At 41.6% G+C, this 17,500-nt stretch overlaps 1 protein-coding gene across 6 annotated transcripts in view; it reads right to left on the bottom strand.

The window, feature by feature from the left end:
- Positions 1-17,500, bottom strand: part of sorbs3 (sorbin and SH3 domain containing 3) — a 72,577-nt gene that overhangs the window by 46,217 nt on the left and 8,860 nt on the right. For 2 of the 6 annotated variants that reach the window (XM_072682379.1, XM_072682384.1), the window contains exons 1-2: positions 13,417-13,805; positions 12,000-12,084 (exon numbers count right to left, since the gene is read on the bottom strand). The exons of 1 other annotated variant lie outside the window; for it this stretch is intronic. The gene's annotated coding sequence lies outside the window, so the exon portion shown is untranslated. Of the gene's footprint in view, positions 1-11,999; positions 12,085-12,192; positions 12,451-13,416; positions 13,807-17,500 lie in introns of those variants that run through there. 3 more of the 6 variants (XM_072682380.1, XM_072682383.1, XM_072682382.1) reach the window with 3 other exon arrangements.

Below are 17,500 nucleotides of genomic sequence, written 5' to 3'. Positions count from 1 at the left end.
GGTAATGCTGCTTCGCCATAAGCAGTCGGAGCCAGGGAGAGCACAACTGGCCATGCTCTCTCTGGGTGGGTAGATGTAGCTCTCTCCAATCTCATCACTTCCAATGGCTGCCTAGTGATGCTGAGGCTGACTTCCTAGTTAGTTGGTGGGTTAACTGGCTCAGCTAAATTGTGAATTAATAAATATTAAGAAAGAGAGTAAAAGAGAGAGAGAGAGAGAGAGAGAGAGAGAGAGAGAGAAAAGAAAACAGAGAGAGAGAGAGAGAGAGAGAGAGAGAGAAGAAAACAGAGAGAGTAAGAGAGAAGATAGAAAGGAAAAGAGAGATAAAGAGGAAAAACAGGGAGAGAAAGTGAGAAAATAAATATAAAGAGATTAGGGGAGAAGATGTCTAGTAAGGCGCCCACAGCACTGTGGGAAGAATGAATGCGACGGAGAAGAAAATTAGCCTAAATACTGTCAGACTTTCATCTGATAACGGAGCCAGAAATACACAAATCCCCCTAAGGAACATAACGGGCCTCTAGCGGTTTGATTACAGCACCCCCACATTATTTTATCAGATTATAGCACTGCCACGTCCAACCATACCCTCATCCCATATGAAAATCGTCAACAGTTGAGCTGTATTCATTTCAAAGCCGCAGCAATACGAAAACTCGTTTATTCAGAAGATCATCATGGACGCTGCTACCAAGACATTTGAAGACAGATAATATTAGAGATGGAGAATTCAGGTCCAGAAAGTAACTTGCAGTAACTGCACTTGGGGCAGATCATGGGTCAATCTATTTAATATACACCAGTCATTATCTGTGACCACTGACTGGCCAATTTTATTAACAGGGTCAGACTATAAAATATATAGAGAAATATATTCAGATATTCAGACATATTTTAATGGGTTGGACATTGGCTATTTTAATCCCAATCCAGCTACTTCCAGATTATTTGCTTAAACCACGGTGTTCAGAGCGTCATCTGGTGTCCTCGAAGCACAATTAACGGACTTAATACCCAGTCGGCAGCAGTGCGAACATTTTAAGAAGGTAAACCTCTGAACCTTTATAAAACCATCACTAAAACGCTCCGTTTTACCAGCGGGAGAACCTCACGCTTTCTTTGTTTATAAACCAGTAGCTGAATGCATTCATTAAAAGGGGTGTCCACAAACATTTGGACACATAGTGCAGACAAAGCTGAGTGCTGTAAAATATACCCAAATGATTACAGTCTTATTTGTCCCATTCCAGCTTTCATCTCCACAGAGGACAAGCAGCGTAGGTCCGATATTAGCATTTATGGCCATTTTTGTGTACAGCATCAGCTCTGGATGTTCTTGTGTACAGCATTGTCTAAACCTTCTGGCCTTTATTTATCCAGCAGGCCCTATATGGACTGCAGGGGGGTTGAGATGTTTCCTGGCCTGACGCGGAACAGTGGCCTCCGGAATGTCGCGGAGCCACGTGCTGTAAACTTGGCAGCAACATCAGACATGTCTCTCCGAGCTCCGCCATGGCCGCTTGGCTGACCGGCACTTGTGGGACAGCGACTGAAGCTCTACAATCCACAGATTCTGTTTGTTCTGCACAGTGTGTGCAACAGCGAGGAAGACAGAAGCAGTCTGTGTGAGATTTTACGGTAACACTTAAGGCTAGAGGGGCATTATAATGGTCTTGTAAAGAGCTTATTAAGCCTGAGCAAGTCTGCAGATGGTAATTAACTAGCTGCTAATTACTATATTATTACTATGCACTTCACTTGACACAGATGTGCTGCCATGGAAATAAATGAAAGGAGGACATGCACTTGATGTCCTTTTTACCCCAAGGCCGAGACAAGACTGAGGGCATTCCTTTGTGGTCTTGAGACCAGTCTTGAGTAATACAACACTATAGGGCCTATAATAGTCACGTTTATCTGGAAAATGCCAGCTTCAGTCTAGATCCTGAGTAACAAAGTAGCGATTACTAGACCTTATTACCTGACTTAACTCCTGGCTTTATAATGTCCCTACATTGAAAAGTTGCTAAGCTGTTTTTACAGAAGTTCACTGTAAAACATTTAAAGGCGGCCAACTTAAAATGAACTCAACTTAGTTCTCCTAACTCACATTTTTTACTTCTGCATCTCAGTGAGCCTTAAAAACATCATTAAATGAGCTGCAGCAGAAATGGCTTTAATATTGTGTGAGATGTGTGAGTCTGTAGCTCATCCCCCTCAGTCTGTTTAGTCACCTGGAGGGAGGCTTGCATCCCTGTTCTCCCCCATGGAAAGCTGTGGTGTTGATAGGATTTAAACTTATGACAAGCAGGCAGTTAGACTGTAGGGCCACTCTAGAGCTGTAAAGCCATCTAGATTTCCATGTCCACGAAAGAATGAAAGGGTACATTTATTTAGAACTGTGTTTTTTGTCAGCTCTGGAGTGGCCCTGTGGTCTAACTGCTGCTTACCAAGTGTGAGGAGATCATTAGTTCAAACGCCAGCAAGGACTCCAAGCACTCCATAGTCAAAAGCCTCCCAGTGTGGGCATGTCATGTGATAGGGGAGTTCTAACCTGCAGATTTTTCTTCTATATTAACTAATTAATTTTCTTACTAATTAACAAAATTTAGCAGCTCATTTACTAATGTTTTAAAGCTCAGCTCAGTATGTATTGCTGACCAAAAAAGAAATGCTGTAATCAGTTACTTTCTTTTTGACCTGTATTTTAATGCGTAATCCTTCAGATATCCAACATTTCTTTTCTTACTAATTACAAATATCAGAATATTTGTGTCTGATATGATATTAAAGTTATAGATAGCTGTGCTTATTTAGCATTAATCTATGCCACCCACAACTCATTCCCTTCATTCCCTTGTGCTCTGATTGATCTCCTAAAAACTAGACATCCCACATTGCTCATGCCATGCACGGGTAGTATGTGTGAAACAGGTCTTTGCCACTTGACATCAATGCGGAACTGAAGAAGCCAACTTTAGATACCGAACATCACTCCAGCACGAGAACTGCAGCGAGTAAGTGGGAGGGGCTAATGTGTGGTAGGCCGATATGGGCGGAGATATGTAAATGGCTTTCCTCTTGCAACATCAGAGAAACAGTGATTTCACAATGGGCTTTTTTGCAGCTTAGTTTCCATGTACAAGTAAGAGAAATGCTGTTTACCATGAAAGGGTCCCTCTTTAAGGATCAGTCAGTCGAGCACCATGGGTAATTGACACCAGATACATCCACTTAGCTGTAAAGCATTGCTTCATCCCTTTCTAATTGTAATCTAATTAAAGTTTCATCTTTACAAGAACAGAGGGGCATGCCGGAAATCTGCTGAGCATTAAATGAAAATTAATTAGTGTTCCGGCCTGTTTTATGGACTCCTGGTTCCGCCGCTAACATCAGACGGTAAAATGGGCCCTGTTAATAGAGCATCAGTCATGCATACCAGCTGTAAGAGGTAACAGGTTAAACTAGGACAATGAGCTTGGCTAATGAAGGGGAGGCCTGAGGGGTCCTCGGAGCTTCAGCAGTGCTGAAATCGCTTGCACGTGTCCTCATTTATCCGTGTATGATGAAACGAGAAGTATAAGGTTGTGGCAGATTTGTGATTGTTGTCAGAGTTTGTCATTATTATGTCATTTAGGATGAGCTTCATAACTGGATTTGAAATGGTCGCTGGTTTTAGTGGATAGGCCTATTCAAATATAAATTCTGAATATTGTTGCTGTTGAGAAATGACCTTGTGCGTCCATTTTTGCTTCAATTTTTTTATATTTTGAAATTTCTAAATCTGGCAGTTGTTCTTTACATTGTATCAGACGTTTTTTTCATGACGAATGGGCCAATAAAAATGCTCCAAATGAGATAAAATCTTCTTACATTGACTTCCATTGAAAGCAAAGACATGTCAAATGGAGCCCAGAGACCTTTGCAACAATAGTGAGTGAACCCAAGAAGGAGTGAAGGTTGTCCTTATTTAACCCCAGAAACTAAAGAGGAATGAGCACAGCCACAGTGCGACAGTTAGCTGGCTGGCAAATGAGTAAAAGGCCTGATAATTACAAACCATGACCTCGTGTTATACCGATCGGTACTGCGAGTTCAGTTGGTGCCTGGGGCAAGATGACACAAGACATGATGACATGATATGATACCTTCAGCTCATTTCCTCTTCTCACTGGCCCCCTTTTGCTAAAATAAACACCGCTTTGCGTTTGACCTTTCCATTATAACTGTCTTCCTAATGAATGTGCCTCTCAAGTGATGCCCTAAACTGACCTTACCAGGAAATGTTGTAAGTTGAGACACATTTCCTGAGTTGTCCTCACCAGGAGATACTCAGGATCCTAGTCGCACAGATTCCGTAACCAGTGGGTATTTGACTGACGAGATTTTCCAGTTCCAGGAGTTTCAGGACTTCCAGAAGTTTGAAAAGTGCATTTATTCAATAATCAATAATTAGAAGCAAGCTGAAATCTCAGGAGTGCTTCCACTACTCCTGCATGTACAGCTACAATTGGAAAGTCATTACTTAGGGACATGGTTTAGTGAAAAGGTTTCTCCTGTTCTTTCATGTATGATATTTAAGCTTAACATACTTCAAATATAACAAAATTAGTAATGCAGTATAAGTACATTGATCAGCCATAACATTAACAGGTGAAGTATCTTCAGTCTACAGTGGTATCTGGAGATGACTGTGGTATCTACAGTGGATATATTGGGCAGCATGTGAGCAGTCAGTTCTTGAAGGCGATGTAGTAAAAGCAGGTCAAACAGGCAAGCATAAGAGCCATATGAGCCAATTTGGCAAGAACCAGCTAGATTATTGGGTTAGAGAATCCTCCAAACATCAGGCAGGACTTGTGGGGTGTTCCCGGTATGCAGTGGCCAGCACCTACCAAAAGTTTCCCAAGAAGAAGCTCAGATCTGGTGGGGAGGCACAGGAGGGACCTGCTCAAAATTAGGCAGGTGGTATTAATGTTATGGCTGATCTGTGTACTTTATTACCTTCTGCCATTGTAATTGAATATGTAATTGCATAGGAATGGATCTAGGTTCACAAAGCTCACTGACATCATGGCTGTAGATGTCCTCCTTTGTTATTTGCTCCGTCATCAGCGTTTCCACACTTCCTCCCAGATGGTTTGGGTTAGAGGGAGCCAGTTTTGGGATTAGGAGGCCAGTTCTAACATCACATCACCCCACAGCTCTGTGACACTCCCTTTAAATAGAACTGATAACTGTTGTTCTTCCAAAGCTTTAAAAACCCAACAGCTCACAACTTCCTTGTGAACACCGTTTTTCCAGTGTAACGTAAAACATTACCTAAGTTTTGCTGGGATATGTAGCGTGAGTCAATGGTCTGGGAACACGACCAACAGTAGATGAATGAGAAACATCACACCCATACAGTTCTGCAGAAAATCCAACTCCAACGTTCTTATCATTACATGGGAGTGATCTGTTGAAATACAGAGGTGGACAATGTCCTTTATACAACACTAACTGGCATGATCTAAGCTTAATCTGATTTTTATAGACACTTTTATGGTCCTTTCTCAACTCAAACACACTAAAAAAAAGCAGCTGCCTCACATTCATCTCTGCTATCTAGACCACTAATGGTCTAAGGCAACTTGGCTTGGTTTTAGAAGGTGAATATGATGTGAAGTATGTATGGATCTGTATGGAAGTACAGATTTTTAGTCACATCTAGGGTTGCCACCTTTCAGAAATGAAAATAAGGAACGACCTCTACGGCTCCTCTGGGCCATGACCACCACGGGCCCGACTACAAACATTTTTAATCTAGGAAATGTATATATATAAATTAAAGAATACATGTTTTCTCTTAACTAATGTATTTATTTATAAACTATTATTCCATTAGTATGATTTGTTATTTTAATGGCAGTATATAATATTTATATTGGCTAATATTACTGAATATTAAATAAATGATCATTTATACCACGGGCCCGACTACAAACATTTTTAATCTAGGAAATGTATATATATAAATTAAAGAATACATGTTTTCTCTTAACTAATGTATTTATTTATAAACTATTATTCCATTAGTATGATTTGTTATTTTAATGGCAGTATATAATATTTATATTGGCTAATATTACTGAATATTAAATAAATGATCATTTATACCACGGGCCCGACTACAAACATTTTTAATCTAGGAAATGTATATATATAAATTAAAGAATAAATGTTTTCTCTTAACTAATGTATTTATTTATAAACTATTATTCCATTAGTATGATTTGTTATTTCAATTGCCATATATAATATTTATATTTGCTAATATTACTGAATATTAAATAAATGATCATTTATACCACGGGCCCGACTACAAACATTTTTAATCTAGGAAATGTATATATATATATATATATATATATATATATATATATATATATATATATATATATATATATATAATTAAAGAATAAATGTTTTCTCTTAACTAATGTATTTATTTATAAACTATTATTCCATTAGTATGATTTGTTATTTCAATTGCCATATATAATATTTATATTGGCTAATATTACTGAATATTAAATAAATGATAATTTATTCGACTTTAAAAACTCAACATCCTAAGCAATCAATCAAACTACAATAGTCTACTAAAATAAGCTTCGTCCATTTTACAATTTGCCCTGTAATCATCTCCACTGATGCTGTCCAGTGGAGTCCAGCCAGGGATGTGCCTCTTCGCACTCACGCCTGTATTAGACATTTATGGAAATACAGAACAAAACTGGTTCAATATGGGACGCAACTTTTAGGTGCCAAATAAAGAAAGATTCTGTATTTTAAGAACTGTGCTAACTCACTGACTTGGATACGCTTGATTGTTTTGGAGTGTAAGGACAGATTTTTTGGACATTTTGTAAAAAAAAAAAGAAAAAACAGAGAATGGGGGCAGTTAATTTGTCTACCCGACAGCCATTCTTAGCCCAGTGCTATTGTGCTAACCCCAAAAGACACAAAAACACAATCCTCAGCCTTCGAGGCTAGCTTCTCTGCTCTTTGAGTTAGAAACAGCAGCTAACAAAACTAGAGCTGAAGGGACCATCTTTATGACTATCTGCCATTGTCCCTCCATCCTAAAGCAAAGACATGTCAAATGGAGCCCAGTGACCTTTGCAACAATAGTAAGTGCACCCAAGAAGGAGTGAAGGTTGTCCTTATTAAACCCCAGAAACTGAAGAGGAATGAGCAAGGCCACAGTGCGACAGTTAGCTGGGTGGCAAATGAGTGAAAGGACTGAGTCAAACCTTGTGGAAATTCCTCACATCTTCTACTTCTCCTCCTCTGCCATTAGTCTGTAGACCACCAACATGGGCCACCAACAAGATACAGAGCTAACTCTTACTTCAGTTAGCTTTGTTAAGAGTTAGCAAAAGTTAGCAAAAGAAAGTGTGTGACCATGTGTTTGGCTACCTGTAGGTCCACCAGTCCATTAACAGGCTGGTCAGTAATTGAATCTCTTCCTCTTTTGGGCCTCAACCTTGGCTAACCAAGCAAAATTAGGATTATGCTCAGGAGGACATGCTAATTGTGAACCTACTCATGCTGAAACAGCTGCATGCTCATTTTAAGACCACTGGAATTGGGTCTTAGCCTCCCCAGCCAACATGCTCATGCTGAGCTCACATGGGTGGAACGTGGCCTAGTTGGGTTCAAGGTGGGCATGGGCTCTGAGTTAGTTTCATACATACATTTTAACTTGGACCCAGTTGGGCTTCCCAAATGGGTCTCATCTAGTATCCCATATGCATTGTACTTCCCAGATGGGGCCCATGTTTAGCACCTCCTGGCCCCATCCCTGACCCTGGTGGGCGCCCATATGTGAGGCCAGCGTGATACTCGAGGACAAACAACATTACATACAGGCCCCACATGGACAGGGCCAGTGCAGTCAAAACAGCCATTTAGTATGTTTTTACATTTTCTGCTTCTCACAAGCCAAGTAATTGAGAAATATTCAGTGATGTTGAGGTCTGGAGTCTGGCCTGATCAGTCCATTGTTCTAGGAACACCAGCAGTTTCAGTGGTTTTATTTGTAAGTGTATAGATTTCGCAGTAAGAGCTTCTTGATCTGAAAATGAAATAAATGACGTCTGGTCTCTGACTTTAGACTTTAGACTGAAAAAAGTTCTTAAAATCTTCAACACTGTTTCCATTACAGAGAACCATTTAGGCATTAAAATGGTTATTGGAGTTCTCATGGTTTTATATAAAACTGTTGCCTTTACTAAAGAACCTTAAAGAACTTTCTTGAGGACGTGGCAAGTGTATTTTTACCCTCTCTCTGGGACTGTTGTGTCCCTAATGTCTAATGAATGTACATGCCCAGCGTTCTCTAGACCAACTCTAACCTGTGTCTCGGTCCGTCTTCAGTGGTATTTGGAACGTACCCTAAAAGCCAACTGTTTTGTTTGTTGCGCTGGAAAGCATGAGCCGGATGAATCATCTGGATTGTACAAATAGATCAGCAGACATAAACTTGTGTTTTAAAATTGCTCCTTAAAAGGAGGAAAGCATGTTTACACAACACATATTACTGCATGATGCCCCTGATTACTCATTTCTGCTGTTTACATCAGAGTCATAACAGAAATACATGAGGGTAAACCAGAGTTACACACAGAGGTACATATACAACCTATACAAACCCTAAATCACAGTGTGTTCCAATGTCAATGGATTTATTCACACCATTTGTCTGAGACGATGTCTGAAGCACTCAAATATTTGTCCTACTTTGCCTGTCAAATGACGAACAGGAGAAACCCAGGCTATTTCCTTCTGCTGTGTATTCAAATCTGACTGTGCATGTATCTGTGCGAGGGAGTCCGGCAGAAAGGAGACAGGCGGAAAAGAAAGAGAACGAGATTCTCGAAGAGATTGAGATGATTATGAGTACAATTTAATGTAATTAGCTAACCATTAGCATAACATAAACACACAAAGGCTTAGCAAATAAACCAGCGTAACTAGCAAACTACTTTCTTTTTACTATTTTAATATATTTTATTATAAGGTACACAGCTAGCTAGCTAGAGAGCTAACTGTTAGGATTTTTTAGTTGTCTCAAAATTCTCAGCTAGTTAGCTTGTAAATCATGCTATACTTTACCCCTCAAAATCTGTAGTTTTGCTAAAATGATAATAACCTTTTTAAATATAAATATATATTTGCTATTAGTTGCAACCAATGAAAGTAAAAATACAGGGAGATTTCACTCCCTTCTGTTCTATAGATATGAAACCAAAACTGTCCGCAATTTTGTCAAATCTGCAACCAGAGTCTGCGCAGTACAGACCAGAGGTGGAGCACGACTTGTCTAATCATTTGGTTGACCCACCTCCTTCTTCCACGTCAAGCATGTCTCAGACCGCCTTCATTGAGCTTACAAAGCTCCATCTGGTTTAGTTTAACCCCCGAGCTGCTGCTGCGAGACTGTGTAGTGACATTTACAGATACTGCAAATACTATACAGTATGTCCTGTATGTCTAACTACAATAACATTAGCGGGCTGGTTGGCTAACAACTGATTAGATCACACTGGTCATTTTACACTACACTACAACATCAGACTTACCGTAAAACTGCCAAGAACTTCGTACAGAGAATCTGTTAATGTAACCACCAGCACAGCACAACATCACATGACAAATAATAGTACGATTAACCAGCCAGTTGCCTAACAGCTTTACTACAACTTGGGTTCTTAATGTAATGACGCGAAAGGGAGATGGCCGGTTTCAACAAAGGCTGTCAATCACGTCATTCCTAAGTGTAGCCCCGCCTTCTTACAATATAACAGAATAAGGGTTTTAAAACTGATTTCTTGGGGGGAAATAAAAACAGGGCCAATATTAGCAAAGTGAAAACTAGCTGTTGGAATGTGGAGACACTGGAGAAGGAAAGATAGTTTAGAGGTAAGAAAAGGCTAGAACCAGTCAGCAGAACCACTAGACCTGAGTTTGCCTCACTTTTAAGAGATGTTGTGGTGTCCATGCTTTTCTACAGTCATTGGTTATCAACACGTCTCCATTATTCATTATTATATTAATACCTGAATTTACTATTAAACCCTTTGCCTCTTAAAAAGTCCTGAATCCATGCACACATCTACTTAATGTCCCCTTCAGTGGTAAAAAATCAGTGGTACTTTAAAGGGTATTTTATGGTGTAAAATGAAGAGGGCCTGTTTCAAGGTGTGTAGTCCAAAACACTTGACCCACAGCTCCAGACAGGAAAAACGAGTGTGATTCTCCACACATTTCTTTCAAACCGTCCTCTCCATCTTCTCACTCCACTCTTTCTCTCACTTCCAGGCACTCCCTTTCTTTTCAAAACAGTATAATCCTCTCGCTCTTTCTTTTTCTCACTTTACGCACATGCGTTCACACACCGGCCCTTTTTACTCTGCTCCGGGCAAGCAACAGCAACACAGGCCGAGACCATACAAGGTCCTGCGTCTGCTTACAATCAGCCGTTATTAAAGGATACACACATTAATCAGAGACAGGCCCATCTCAGCTCCATGTATGGTTCTCTGCTCTGCTCAGGGGGGAAGAGACAGACCCCGCATACCGCTTGATAGAGAGGAGCCAAGCGCCTTTCTTCAACAGGCGGGGATCACGTTAAGGTGACTAGAGGGAGCTACTCCTACATATCCGGCTGTTTGGAAACACCTGCCTGTCATTGTTCAAATGAGTGTGTTTGTATTACGCAGCTTATGAATCTACACCTGCTGATGGCAGTGAAAGCAGCTGAATTCCTAGCTCAAACGTGCCCGTAACTTGGCATAGCTGAACTCAGAGATTTCGGTACTTGACGGTTTCATTAGATTTACACGCTCAAAATTGACTAGCTAGCTCTAGGCCAATCAGAGCAAATGTTTCCCAGAGCGCAGATGCCTCTGGAGTGGCTGGAAATATGAATACGAACCAATCAAAACTAGAGTTGCTGCAGTTATCCTGTTCACAGAAGCCTGAGAAGGCTGATTGGAGAAAGTATTATTGCTGTTGTCCGGCACACAGAATCCTCTTTGGCAGCTGAAAAGGCTGAAAGCTAACCCAACCTGTGCTGAGAGGACACTGAGTGGACATTATCCGGTTAGATAGACTCAACAGCTGTGAGCTGTCTCAGTAAGCTAACCAGCCAATAAAAGCAGAGCTCATAAAAGTACTGAGGTGAGATAACAGGGTGGTAAATAGGCATCTGCACTACTATTAGTTATTACTATACTATTACTATTTATACACCATATAACAACTCAATAAGTGCATTATTTGGTATCTTATTATTTGGTATCTACCTCCTAAACTCCTCAGGACCACCTGGCTCCTGGCTGTCCACTCCCACTGTTATAACTTGGGAACAACTCAGCCAGCAGTTTGCACTGCTTTGCATTAAGCTACCAATAGTGCTCTATCCAATACTTTTGGGATGAGCTGGTTGGGTGGAGTTAGGTGGGGCGGAGATCATCCAGCATCCTGGCCTCACTAATGCAATCATATCCTCACAGCAATGGTCCAAAATATAGCAGAAAGCTTTCTTCCCTGGACCGTATAGACAGTTACTCCAACAGAAGCAGGACAAATCCCCAGGTGTCCCAATACTTTTGTCTTTTAGTGTACGTACTCACTGACATTCTAGTCCCACATACATAAATACACACACACACACACACACATACATGTCTCGCATGAGAACACCAGGTCCCACAGATTCTCAGAGAGATCAGCATGTGCTGCTGAAATCTTTCTAATGGTGCTGAGTTTGAGATGAGAGATGGGGCCCTCACACACACACACACACACACACCCCTCTCATTCCTTCGTCTGCCTTGTACAATGTAATGGTCTTGACACCGGCATCCACTGGCCGCATTTACCTACCCGCCGGAGGTAACACAGACATTTCACAGGGCAGGAAATATGCAATGAGATTAAACTCTGACCTTTCCAAGCGGAAAGTCCTTCCTTCAGCAACCGCGTGAGGAGAGGGATCACTCCTGCCTCACTACAAACACTCACTCACACAGGCTGCAAAACAAACAGCGTGCAAAATATTGTGTTAAATCAGTTTTATACAGCTTTATAAAATCTCATGAGAAATATGACCTGTGCTGCTGCATAGGAACAGCTTCATACCGCTGTGTTAAATCCTCCGCATCGTCCTATCAGTCTTAAAATAGAGGTTACGACATGGTTCTCGGCTTGGTCGTACAGCACTTGGTGTTCTCTGGAATGATGGTTGGTGCGCCATCCAGTAATTGAGTTTTTGGGGAGTTGGGGATGAGATGGGGTGGTGATCATCCAACATCCTGGCCTGACTAAGACTCTTGTCACTGGATGCAATCAAACCCTCACAGCAATGCTCCTCCAAAATCTAGTAGAAAGCCTTCTTTCCTGTACAGTAGAGACAGATACTCCAACATAAACAGGATAAACTTTTTTGTTTGTTTGTTTACAAAATATAACTTCACCTAATATTTATAATTGTTTTATGAAAGACTTTTAATTTTTTTAATTGAAAATATAAAAATTTAAGTTTGGGTCTTGTCCAGCCATACCCATGGCACTTGGGGCACCCAAGACAACAAATAAACATGCCATATTGTCGGAAGTATTGGGACACCTGCCCAATCATTTTAAAAGTTTAAGAGTTTATACTGCTTTTGTTGGAGTACCTGTCTTTACCTGTCTGTCCCGGGAACACTTTCCTCTAGATTCTGGAGTACTGCTGTGTGAATTTGATTGCATACAAGCATGTTAGTGAGGTCAGGATGCTGGATGATCACCACCCCACCTCACCCCAAACGCCCCAACTCATCCCAAAAGTACCAACCATCATTCCAGAGAACACAGCTCCACTGCCCCACAGCTCAGTGCTGGAGGGCTTTGTACCCCTCTAGCCCACTCCTGGCATTAGGCAACCTGGTGCCAACAGGTTCCAATAGGAGTCCTATTCTATCGGTAGTACTTTTCTACTGTGACAAGACAAGCTGTGCGTGTGTGTGTGCATTTGCAAATCTGTCAGCACACATCTGTTGCCAGTGTGGCGTAATCATGTATCACAGTAGTGCTAACGCAGTCATATCGTCCACCCCTGCTCTAGCTGCCTGATCTCCATTTTTTTTACAGGTCAAAGCTCTCAGACTAAGTCCAATCTCAGGGCATTTGCTGTGAAAAGCAGAACCACTCAATGAAAGTTCACGTTTCAGCTGCTTTGCTTTTCCTTCCCTGAAACCTCACTGATCCTCCTCTGATAGTGAAGGTAGAGGGTGTAAGAGAACGAGTGAGCAGCTGAAGATCACTGCTGAAGTAAGGGAGGAGTGTATCACTGTGGTGAAAGTGTGTGAAAACTGAACTCACCGGTACGCGTGGTGTGGACGTGATGGTAAAGTCCTTAAGAAAACACACTGAGAAACACACACACACAAACACACACACACACACAATCTCCAGGGTGCTGTTTGCCTCAGAGCTGCCTGTACTTCCAACCTGCTCAAGCCTTCAGTTCTCTCTCTCTCTCTCTCTCTCTCTCACTCTGACCTCACTGTCTGGCAACTTTCTCTCCCTGTGCTCCGTCTCTCTCTCTCTCTCTCTGTCAGCTTATCCTCAGTTCACTCCCCTGATAGAGTAACTCTTTCTCCTACCCCTCCCATTTCACTGCCCGGCAAAGGACTTCCCCGTTGTCGTGGGTCGTGGCCATGGTAACGACCACGTCCACCGTTGGCTGGCTCGCCACTTTGCCGGGGAGACTCACTCTGAATAGGCGGCGAGGCCTTTGTGTTCTTAAGGTGACATTTCACAACAAGGGGTTAAAGGCAAGGGAAGTCAAACACAAAAAACCACCTCCACCCTCCTAACCTCCGCCTTCTGCCTCCGTTCTCTCTCCCTCGCCTTTTCTATAAGCTGAACCGGGACTTTGAAAACAACAGGGCCAAACAGGGCTTCTCCAAGTGACTCAGCAAAACACTGACATCATTCAGAAGAAGTCCTTCTGTTATGGCTCAAAACATCAGCCTTGTTCTGCTTAATCCTCGGCTGGATGTAGGACTATACGCTGCGGTCAGCGCTATACTCGAACATAAGCCAAGTATAGAGGTGGAGATTAGGACTTTGTGCAGGTAAGGGCATCACTCCGGGGCGAGTTGCATGTTACAGGGCCATTAAAGCTTTAGCACAATGGATCGCCAATCCCTAACATGTCCATTAGGCCTATGAAGCCTAGCGTGACTCTACATGTCCAACCTCACCCATCAATTTGGATACAGTGCACTACAGGGCACTTGCAGATGGATGATGGATGTGAAATACTGCTATGGCTGCTATATTGCTGAATAATCTTCAAAGCAGCAATTTGTGGAAATGGGTGTATGCTTGGATGGGTGTAAGAAATGGAAAAAGGAGAGCTCAGTACTTTCAGGTAAGTTCCAACGCCTAATTTATTAGCGTCCACATCACAGAAAAAATAGAAAGAAAAACTGTATAAAAAGTCAAACAACATCTTAAACATATATTAGACAGCTCTTCCCTCGTTAACGTATACCACAGTCCCTTCTCATCAGGCCAGGGTCAGCCAATAGCCGCAAGGCTGTATATACATCACCTTTCTTCCCCTCACAGGTCTCCCCTTTAGCCCCGCCCCTAATCAAACTAGGCAAAACCACCGCTACAGGTCAGGACATGCACACAATACAGTCGACCGGTAAGTTAACACTTAACATTAACATCAAATCTTGAATCTCTCTCCACAGACACTCCAGAAGAAGACTCTCCCCTCCCTAACACTTAGCCACGGGCCCTTTGGCTACTATAAGGAAGGAAGCTGAGTGGGTCACCATTCCTACCGGAAGTCCTCCAGATCAGGTAGGTAGACACATATGCTTTAATTTCCTAAGTCACACAATTTTACAGGAAAGGGGGAAAAACTCTTTTTTTTTTATTCCAAGTCATGTTGGAGCATTTCTATTGGCCCATTCATCATGAAATTTGGACACAATGTAACTGCACTAGGACTGCCCTGAAAAACATCAGAAATGGAGGCATAAGATTTTTGCATGGTTACGACGAAATGGTGATATATGAAATATACAAAATGCCTTTATATATTTTATAAACACAGAGGCGAATCAATCATGTGACTACACTACACTACAGGCCCACACTACAGGATTTTTACAATTCTAACCCATGATGAAAATGTTAGAGACCCCACACAAGTTACCACACTACACCACCTGCCCAACCAACAGCTCCAATCCTCAAAACCTGAGTAAGTTTCTCGCAAATTGAATTAAAACAAACATGGTGGATGGCAGTAAAACCATTGCTATGCTAGTGGTGAGTGTTTACTGCTCAGATAAAGCCAAGAAAAAGAGAAGGAGGTGCATGAAACCGTGCTTTTAAACCACTATGCCTTTAACTTCTTGCGTACACACTGATGAGTTACATTAAGCTCAGCTCTCATTGGTTAATAGTCTTTCAGGCATCAGGTCAAAGTCATGTGTCCCACGAGAGAATCGGCGTCCACCCCACACTACAGGATGAAATCACACGAGGCAGCCCCAGATGCTCTGGGAGAAGATTGGAGGACTAAAGATTGGATTATAGACACCACACACTACAGGATAATCTGGGAGGATCATCGGTTATGACTTCTGCCTCTAAATCGGTCCGATTATTCTTTAGCGTGGGCCAGGCATTAAATGATTGGTCTACATTATTCTGAGCAATCTTGTGTAGAAAAACTGTGCACTGTAATACTGTCAATAGGTTGTTACCCTCAGTTGATGGTCTTCCATTCTCTTCTTTTATGTTTTATTTTTTATATTTCAATAAAATGTGGATAGAAAAGACAAAAGTGTAGAAAAGTTCATGAAGAAGCAGGAACAAGTCAAGCATAGTTTTTACATAAGAATTGAAACTTAGTTTCAGCTGGTGGTGGATGTGTTTCAAGTAGCTTTTCACTTGACAAAAATGAAGGTGCTTAGAGGAACCTTCAAGGAACCTGTTTCTTCTAAAATCCTTTTCTTGAAAGTTCCCTATGTTTCAAATCCTCCACAGTTTCAAAACCTTCAAAACGTCTACTTTTTAACAGTGACGGCTGGGGCTTCCGTCCCAGGACTATTTGAGGATACCGTCACATTTTCTATGTTGGTAACGCGTTCAGTGTCAACAGCAATGTTTCCTAGTAGTTACTGCATGACTCATGGTTTTCACTGGATATCCCAAGTGTTCAAGGGGTTGAAGAGGCATGAGGAAATCACTTCTCAGTCAACTGGTAATGAGATCTCTGTTTATTTCAGACCGAAACTGTGAAAAGTCTCCACTTGGCCTTAGCCACAGGGCTAGCTGGACCACGTCCCAGTTGGCGCTACACAGTCGGTAGATAAGCAGCTTTGATAACACTGCTGGCACAGATACATGAAATTAACTCCCATCCCAACAAGCAAGTCCAGAGGAAAGTGGGAAGAGAGCCATGCAAGTGAGCTCAAACTCCAGGATGACCTGTGTTCCTTTTGGAATTCCACTTCAGTGCAACATTTCACTTGGGTTGATGATTCATTTTCTGGACTTTGTTCAGACTGCTGTCAGCCACAAGAGTGCCATGGACGTGCACTACAGACTGAGTGTGGAAGCAAGTGGTGATAATTTCACAAAATGAATCATATACAGCCAAAAGAATGTGGGTATTAGGGGTTTCAGCAATTTCACACACTCATGCTAACAGATGCATTTAATCAAATATCTACAGTAGCTATGAAAGTCCATAGACTGTCACTGTCAGGCAGGTCGTAATGAGTAGGTTAGTGAATTTCAACCTGGCCCTGAAAGTTGAATGCCACCTTTCTAAAGAGTTGTTTTTTCTAATATCTGCCCTGCTAGAGGTGCCCTAGACAACTGTAAATACAGTAGCTTGTCCTCAGTGGGAAATGTCAGATTTTATGTTTTATTCTTTTTATTTAGTTTTATTTTATTACAAGAACAAAGTCCCAGTTATTCTTCATATATTACAGATGAATTAACTTACAAGCCTTCACCGATGTGTTATATGGGACTGTACGCTCTCCATGTTTTAATTGTACACAGCTTATGCTAAAACATAAACAAATTTGACCACATTCCTCAGATTTCCACATTCACACATGAATCTCATTTAAAGCCCTGCTGCTGGAAGCCTCTGGTCAGCACAGGAACTGTTCACCATGAATTGGGCTTCCATGGCAATGCAGTCAAGACAGACAAGGCCAAGATCGCTTTGCTCCAAGCCTGTTGGCTTCCCAGTGATGCTGCATCGGCAGCAGATTGCAAAGAGGCAGTTGCTGACTATACACGCATCATAGGAAGCATGTGCTAGTCCTAGCAGTGCTGGAAGCATTGTACCTGATGGGCAGTTGGCAATCTAAACTGGGGATGAAAATTGGGGTAAAATAAAATGCTGACTTGCTTT

The sequence above is a fragment of the Salminus brasiliensis genome, chromosome 6, assembly GCF_030463535.1.
Source record: "Salminus brasiliensis chromosome 6, fSalBra1.hap2, whole genome shotgun sequence".
Classification (NCBI taxonomy): Eukaryota; Metazoa; Chordata; class Actinopteri; order Characiformes; family Bryconidae; genus Salminus; species Salminus brasiliensis.
This window is presented reverse-complemented; position numbering and strand designations above follow the sequence as displayed.